Here is a 9,479-nt window from a genome sequence, read left to right as displayed (position 1 = left end):
GGTCAGGTACATTGCCGTGGTTGGTGTAGCAGCACACAACAAGAAGTTAACCCCAGTGCGTGCAGTGCCACAGTGGTTCCGGTTGGTCCTCTTTATGTGCCTCTTCTTCTGTACCACGACGAAGCCATCATCGCCACGGTCATCAGTGTTAGCATACGAGCCATGCTCGGTGCCAACTTTGGCACACGCTGTATTAAGACCTGTAGTACTGCGACCTACATTCTAGGGGGAACCACGTGAGGGTCAACCTGACATTCCTACAAATGGGTTCATTAAACCAACATTACTAATCTTGAAATTCTTCCTTATGTCTGTTAGAAAAAAACTTTACGCCGTCCCCAAATATCCTGTATATTTGGGGACAGTGTAATATGTTTTTCTCTTCCAATCATATCGTTATTTATTCATTATCTTAATTTACATATCTTTCATATAGTTCTTCCATTAGTGTATTGTTGTTGAGTGTCTATGCCATCATGTTTGTGAGGAGAAATAAATAAATCATATTATTATTATTACTATATTAGTCCTTATTAACAATCCCTTTCTCCTAATAATGTGTATTAAACAGAATGACAGAAAAAAACAACTGAATATAGATGAAATAATTATTTATACGTATAATTAGTAAAAATCACGGGATCTTACCACGTTTTATATTTATTTGCTGAGTTCCCGATGATATTTCGGCAGTGTTTCAACCACCATGATCACGGGTAAACTGACATAAACAGTTTATAAAACGTGGTAAGATACCGTTATTTTTATTATTATTATACGTATAAATAATGACCGCGTCAAGTTTAAAACAGTATAGAAGTAATTATTTATTTATTATTAAAAACAACAATGACTTACAAAATTATGTGACTGTGTACTAAAAAGCATGGATGCTTTGTACGGACACAGGGCCGTATATAATATAATAAATTACTTATATGCTAAATTTACGACAAGGATACAAATCACATTACAATTTACTTTACTAAGTTATTAAAATATGTTACAACTTACTCTACTTACTTTTTAAATCTACAAACAAATGTTTTTATGATTAGCAAACAAGCGACACAATCCAGTAGTTTCAATAATATAAAGATGCAAAGATCAGTATCTTTAGCGAATTATTTTGTCTCGTATATATAATTTTTACCATAGATTTATGGGAACGCGTATCGGTATTAATATTATAAATATTAATTCAAAGAATATGCTTATTTATTTGTAACTTATGAATATATCTTTATTATTTTCGAGAAATACTAATTAATTTGATCGACTGCCGATATGAGTTTGGAATTTCGGTGGATTTGTTTATGATTTTATTCTTTAATAAATCTATTATAATTTGTAAAATTAGAAGGTCAAATTGTTTTAAAGCGTCTGCGGACGATGTGAATTGCGATCTTTCGAGACATCTGTCCGATTGTAATCATAGATAGACCGTCTATACAAATAGAGTTGTGTTTATGGCAATATTATTATGAGATATGTGTATTCAAATATACTCTATGACACATATTTATTTATTCTTTTGCACACAAACTTGTATAACTGGCGAACTTAATGCCTGATGGCATTCTACCAGTTAACAGTCGCGCTGATCAGAGATAATAAGGCGGTGCACTTTAATAATTAATTAAAGAAAAAAGCTTTAAGGTACAGAAAAATAGATACATATGTTTTTCAAAATATACAATAACATATATAACATAATTATATATTTTCAATCTATTAAAGTTTATCTTTTTGTTGCGTGACCGGAACTTTAAATACACGTTCTAGTATTGATTCGACTATAGTTCTAAGTATAGTTCTAGGTAGAGAGATTATAATAATGTTATTAATATTATAAACGTGAAAGTTTGTGAGTATGAATGGATGTTTGTTACTCTTTCACGCAAAACACTGAACGGATTTTGATGAAACTTTAAAGTAATATAGCTTATACATTAGAATAATACATAGACTATAAATTTCATACGGATGTCGGTTTCCACAGCTAGTTTGTAATAAAGTAATATATAGGTTCATTCATTCATAATTTAAGAGCTACGCTCTTGTCGGTGGAGCTCTTGCCACTTTCCGCGATCTTCCATCATGCTCTTTAATTCTTGATACGACACGACTCCCATTTTGTCCTCAATTTGTTTGATGTAGCTATTCCTTGGTCTTCCCCTCCCCCTCTTTCCTTCTATTTTCCCCTCAATAATAATTTTCATGAAATCATCGTGCCGTATCAAGGTATAATTACATATTACTCATAAGATTTCGTACAAAAATGTCAATTCTATTGCTATTAAATAATAAATCTTGATTATCAACGAGATTAGAACGTTCGCGAATACAAAGTTACAATAATCTTATGAAATACTATTAATATTTCCTTTCCTGCATTTATTACTGTGAATGTAGGTTTTGATTTGCAATAGATTATCATCTTAGATCACTATGTACGTAATTCTCTAATTTATTTCTTAATTCATGCAAAGTCACCTAACTTTATTTGGAGAACTAACATTACTTTTCCAAATACAGGGAGATTAAAGAGGATTATTTTAAAGGAGGAACTATTTGAAACTTTATTTTATTTTTAACTAGCTAGCCATGAAAAGAAGCCAGTGCGAGAGCCCTGGCTTCGCACGGGTTTACATGTATTATATATATAAACTTTCCTCCAGAATCACTCTATCTAGTAAAAAAACCGCTTCAAAATCCGTTGTGTAGTTTTAAACATTTAAGCATACATAGAGACAGACAGCGACAGCGACTTTGTTTTATACTATGGAATGATAACTACGATTATTTTTTTTTATTAATAAGATACGATACGACGAACTTGTGAATAATTTTATTGAAGGAAAATAGAAGAAAGAGAGGTAGCGGAAGACCGTCATGATGTACCAACTAAAGAGATTGATAGAAAGTCGTAGAAAGTGGCAAGAGATTACACATGAATGAACGATTGTTTTCAGGGAGGGGAGCTACAACCCACGTACTCCCATCTAGTCTCAAGCAAAGCGGAGCTTGTATTATTGTCACTATATATCTGATCTTCTTCTTCTTAATCGATCCCTCACTGCTGAGGATCGTGACTGTATACTAAATTGTCGACCAGCTGCCGCCATCTGCAGTGCTCAGGTGCCTGATGTAGTGCGGCGCTCACAGTAATAATAATAATAATAATAATTTTTATTTCAGACAACATGATCCATTGTGTTAGTAATAGCTTAATGACATAACTTATCCTATGTTAGTAATAAAATATATAATAAAATAAAAATGTAACTTTTAACATATTACCTGTCCCACCCAGTGTCTTAGAATGGGACAGTCTACTTTACAAGCAATTGTCTTCAGGACACTGTTGGAACTCGCCCGCACTCTGCCTAATAGGGACGTTATTCGCTTCCGCCGTATAGCATAGAAATCGTCTGTGCGCTCTTGCGCAAACATATGTGACGCGTTGCAATATAATGCTGTAATATTCAGATAACGTGATATTTGATCTGACCATCGACTGGGACTTCGGCCTCGAGGTCTTTTACCCTCTATTATCATTCCCTGCCACCATAAGTGTACTTTCTCTCCATATTGTCTACATCTCTCCGCGCGATGTGTATGAAGTATCGCACAATGCGTTGCAGACTATATCGCACATCTAGTACAAAATTGATGTAATTCAGAAATTTGAAAGTTTTGAAATTAGACTTTAATTCCACAGTTATAAAGTGTACTTTCCAAAATTTGCAATTTTTGAGTTAAGCCAATATTATAATAAGTGTGCGACTACATCTCTCCGCGTGATGTGCCTGAAGTATCGCACAATGCGTTGCAGACTATATCGTATATCTAGTACAAAACTGATGTAATTCAGAAATTTGAAATTTTTGAAATTATACTTAACAGTTATAAAGTGGACTTTCCAAAATTTGTAATTTTTAAGTATTATAATAAGTGTGCGATATGTAATATCGCCTGAGCCGAGGGGTTTGGGGGAGGAACCTCGGCGCAGGCGATATTACGACGGCCTGAGCCGAGGTTCAAACCCCTAGCAGACTCAGACTAAAGTCGTATTCGTCAGGCGGGAGTTGGCCTTAAGTCCTTCCGTGGGTCCGCCATCTGCACTCGCCCCCTATCATCCGGTGAAGCTGTAAAGGCCAGCTGCGGCAACAGCATTAGAGTAGTCCGAAAAAAAAAAGTTGCAGACTAACTAGTCTGCAACTTTTTTTTTCGGACTATTATAATGCTGTATTCTAGAGGACTACAACTGTAGTCCTCTAGAATACACACAACATACATACAACACGATAACATTCTAACAACAATGATTTCCGCAGTGCTGGGCCATCTTTCCATCATTTCAATAACATAAAAATATCTATTTTTATGTAGTAGTACCTATTTTTTTGTCATAACTGCTCTCGCTAGCTTCTTGTATTTTCCAATCATTACAACTTATACAGACATAAATATCACGACAATTATACGGTAAAAGAACATAATACTAATCACATATAAAATATCTATTCACATAAATTTTTAATATTAATTCATAATTTGAGAAATTAATTTTGTTACCCACTACCTTATTCAGAATCATGTGACATCTAATGAGAGTTGATTTATGTTTAAACGGACTATTGAGACTAATTGGACGATTAAGTAATAATTAATTTCCCACGTGGGTTTTTTAATGCATTTTTTATGAGTGTCATGTGTCTGTCGATGATTCGTTATCTATATGTGTGAGCATCTATATTGCGTGGTTGGAATACAGCTCATGACATTTGGTTGAGTTTAATTATATATTGACTAGCTGTGTCCGCAATTTCACTCCCGTTAAATCATTATTGCACAGTATAAAATAAAGTCGCTGTCGCTGTCTGTCTCTATGTATGCTTAAATCTTTAAAAATACGCAATGGATTTTGAAGCGGTTTTTTTTAATAGATAGAGTGATTCAAGAGGAAGGTTTATATATAGAATACATATACACCCAATGCTAGGAGCTAGTCATTACATAGTATAAAACAAAGTCGTTGACGCTATCTGTCCCTATGTATGCTTAAATCTATAAAGCTACGCTACGGATTATGAAGGGGTTTTTTTTAATAGATAGAGTGATTCAAGAGGAAGATTTATATATATATAATACATGTACAGCCATGCAAAGCCGGGGCGATTGGCTAGTTTCAATAGAAAATATAGCCTATGTGTTATTCCGATTATATTCCTATATTAGTAAGGTTTCATCAAAATCCGTTCAGTAGTTTTTGCGTGAAAGAGTAACAAACATCCATAGTCACAAACTTTCGCGGTTATAATATTATTAGATAAGATATAAGTTATGAATAGATAAGTGTTTTCGATAGGTATTGACTTAATGTTAAAACTTATTATCTTCTATGTTATAAACACGGATTACTTAAGTCTATTTTTTATTTTGTAGAGGGGTTTGGGCTATTGTCAGGTGCTTTAGACCTGTAACACTGCGACCTATATAGATCTATTGTGCTCGCCCTTTTTCAGAGTTCGCTACCTAGACTCGTCAGGGACAGGAATTGAAGGATATTCTTAGGAGTGATGGTTTTTATCTCCTCAGGATAGAGTATACTTTTCACAGAATATTTCGTTTGTATATAAATGGGCTACAACCACATATAGTGGCTGTTCCTCATATAGGCTTCATATTGTCCAAGCCTAATATACAGGCTTGGAAAAACATGTCTGTATTATAAATGCAGACTACCGAAGCCTAATACGGTCTTTTAGGTGTATATATGATTAGAATAATTATACAACTTAAAAAAAACTATGGAACCACAACAACCTTGTACCCAGTAACGTTTTTAAGGGATACAAATAGGTGAAAAAGAAATCGCTTTATGCAGATACATTGGTATATATTTTGAAATATGATTAGAAATAATCTTTATTGAAATAAACTCATTACTAGCACTTTTGATTCTACCACACATTCGGAATGCAGATTCATCACAAGAAGAATGAGAAACTTGTGTGTTGCTCTTTTGTAAAAGCAACACAATTTTTTTCTACCTCAATTAGCTACTTTTAAATATGGTAACACTATTGCAGGGTAAACATATCTGGCAATATACAATATAGTTTATGTATAGAGCCATCGGTGAGACGTCGTAATTAGAGTTTCGGTGAAAGTTCGATTTTTAAATACCGAATTTGTAAGATATATTATAGTCTGTTAATGTGACCGTCTCTGTTTTGGAGATAAAATTCGAATTTCGAATGATATTCGAGTTGATTGCTCCGGTAATCTATGGTGTGGTGTGAATGAACTTTTGACACGTGGTTTGTTTCTTTTATTAGTCTTAGCTTAAAGAAACAGATCTACGCGGCTATGTTGAAATGAGATTGAGTTTTTTTTTCTATATATATAACGACGGAATATTCAATTAGGTGCGTTACTGTTGAGATAATGTTACAGTTGGTATTTATATTTCTGTGAACATCGTAATGTTTACATATTTTTTATTATACTCGTATTAAATATAGCAATTCTTTTTGTATTAAAATTTATGATATCCTTTTTTAAGTGACCTTCTAATAAATACACCACTTATTACGTAACATGTTGTTTTTTTAATTGATAGTAAAAAAGACATAAAATCAACTAATTAATTGACTAAATTTGATCAAAACATAATATTATTCTCTGCCAATAAATCTATAGGAAGGACATGCAATTAGGAATTCGGTAATTAGTTACATTCATCATTTACGTGATTATTCTCATATTAATGATAATATCCCAGGACTACAGCGATACAGCGCTATCTTCTCCGAGACCAAGCCGAGCTTGTGCTGTGTTGTAACTAACAATTTTAATAATATTAGTATTTTAACTTTTTTTTCAGATTCTTGTTCATTCTTCTAGTGATGAGTCTGTTTTCCAATAGATAAAAAAAATATCTGACTATTCAAAAGTGTTTACATTAGGTTTATTTGATAACTTCTATTTCAATTGTATAAATATAATTTACAATTACAAACATTTACATTTAATGAAGACAATCTGACAATTACATCAGAATATTGTAATAAAATTGTAATTTTACATACTTATACGTATAGTTAGTAAAAATCACGGGATCTTACCACGTTTTATTTTTACTGAGTTCCCGATATTTCGGCAGTGTTTCAACCGCCATGGTCAACTAGTAGTTTAGAGGTATAAATAATGACCGCGTCAAATTTAAAACAAATTACATATTAAGAAAATCAACCGCTTCTTTTTAAGGAGTTTATAAACCAAACAAATTTACTTTCCCTTTAATAAACCCATTTAAAATGCAGTAAATGTAGCAATTTGAAATACAACAGGGCACAATGTAACCATATTACCCGTTTGCTCAATTGTTCCATTATTGCATTGATTTCTGGATTGCCATTCGATTCTTTACAGTTTCATATTGCGGACGTAAATCAAAATCACTTTAAACGACAAACGCACAAATAAGCAAAATATATAGCTGTGGGGTCTATTCTGAAAAGTTTATCTAAATCGAATATCATAACTTATCAAAAATATTAACCTTTAAAACTATTTAAAACTATTGAGAATTGTTCATAAAATTTCGTAATACTTTATTAATAATAGCAATTGATGGTAATTAAATTGAATTCATAATCCTTTGCATTATAATTTCAATTTGATTGTATGATTATTAGGAAATATTAAATCAACGCTTTTGGCTTTTATCATAGTACATATATGATATTTGAAATGAGGAAGTTTAAAATTAAATTACATAATTATAATTAACTATAACTTAGGCACAAATTGTGTGTAGACATCACAACTAGAGCCCAGATTATAAAACATGTAACGTTCCTAATTTATAAACCTTCTATATTAGTAATTATAGCAATAATTTATTAAATGGCTGCCAAATTTGCATGTAACGTGTATAAAATGCATATCTTTATTACTTCAGGCAACGACATTAGGTGTAGCAATTACATCTTGACCTAAACTGGTATTTTATAATTGATTATATTAACATACTCTTTAGGTATTTTCAAAATGACCTCTTCTGTAACATACTTGTATAGAAGAGTTTAAACTGTAAAGTTATACGCGTAAGGTTGTATTTTAATTGAATGTTAGTAATAAGTCAATTATAGGTAGCGAATACGCTATCAATAGGTGGTCAATAAATCTAATTAATAATGAGTTATGAGCTAAGTTAAAGGCTAAGTCATAGGAAGTGAGTTACCTCAACTATTAAGTCGAAGACAGAGTAATAAATTTAAATTAACTTGCCAATTGCGTATACAAGTATGGACTTAAAAATCAATTTATTTATACATACACTTCATTTCACTTGTAGAAATAGAAATAGAAATAGAAATAATCTTTATTCAAATAAACTCATTACAAGCACTTTTGAATAGTCATATTTTTATTCTACCACTCATTCGGAACACAGATTCGTCACAAGAAGAATGAGCAAGAAACTTGTGTGTTGCTCTTTTGAATAGATGTTTTTTTATATATATATTACAGTATAACAAGTAAGAGGCATGCTATCAACATAGAAACCTTAGTGCAATCAGATGATATTGTCAGCGCTATGGATTTTAAGTTTTTCTATAAAAACATTATTATCGTTAACGAATGCTTCAATTTTATAGTAAGCTTTTTTACAAAGTAAGTGTTTTATATGACAATTAAATCTTTTTTCAGGCAGATTTGTAACTTCTTTTTCTCCAATAACTTCAAATAGGGCATGAATATTAGAAATAATCTTAGCATCAGTTTTTTATGGCATATAGGACAAAGGAGCTTGCGGCTACCCTGGTGGTAAGTGATTACCGCCTCCCTTGAGCACCCGCAAAACGAGGGAAATTGCAAGTGCGTTTGCCGGCCTTTTAATAAGGAATAGCTCTTTTAGTTCTTTTCTTGAAGGTTTCAATATCGTATCGGTGCAGAAATACCATTGCTGGAAGGTGATTCCACAATGTGGTTATGCGTGGCAATAAGAAATTTCTGGAAAAATGCACTGTAAAGAACCGCCTTTCATCCAAATGATTAGGATGATATTTTAGTGAGGGTGGACTTATCACTGCAAGATATATCTTTTGTAAAAAGAAAAAGTTTCTGGAAAAAACGCACGGCGGTGGACCACTATTGATCCAGATGATCAGGATGATATTTTAGAAAGGGTGGAACTATCTCTGATAGAGGTCTCTTCCGTAAAAATAAAGTTTCTAGAAAAACGCACGTTGGAGGACCACTATTCATCCGATGATCAGGATGGTATTTAGAAATCTGAAAGAGATCTCTTACAGTCATTTGAATGGTTGTACCAAATTAGTTGGTAATTAGCGAGCAAGAGTGTTACCCAGACGGAGTTATGTGGATGTAATCGTAATTAGCAATTGATTATAAATAAATTTAAAACTGTTAACATCTGCGTAGTTGCTAATGGAGCACTT

Source organism: Achroia grisella, unplaced genomic scaffold (assembly GCF_030625045.1).
Source record: "Achroia grisella isolate CSIRO2021 unplaced genomic scaffold, CSIRO_AGI_Agris_v1 utg3071, whole genome shotgun sequence".
NCBI lineage: Eukaryota > Metazoa > Arthropoda > Insecta > Lepidoptera > Pyralidae > Achroia > Achroia grisella.
The sequence above is the reverse complement of the archived record's forward strand: the minus strand, read 5'-3'. Positions refer to the sequence as shown.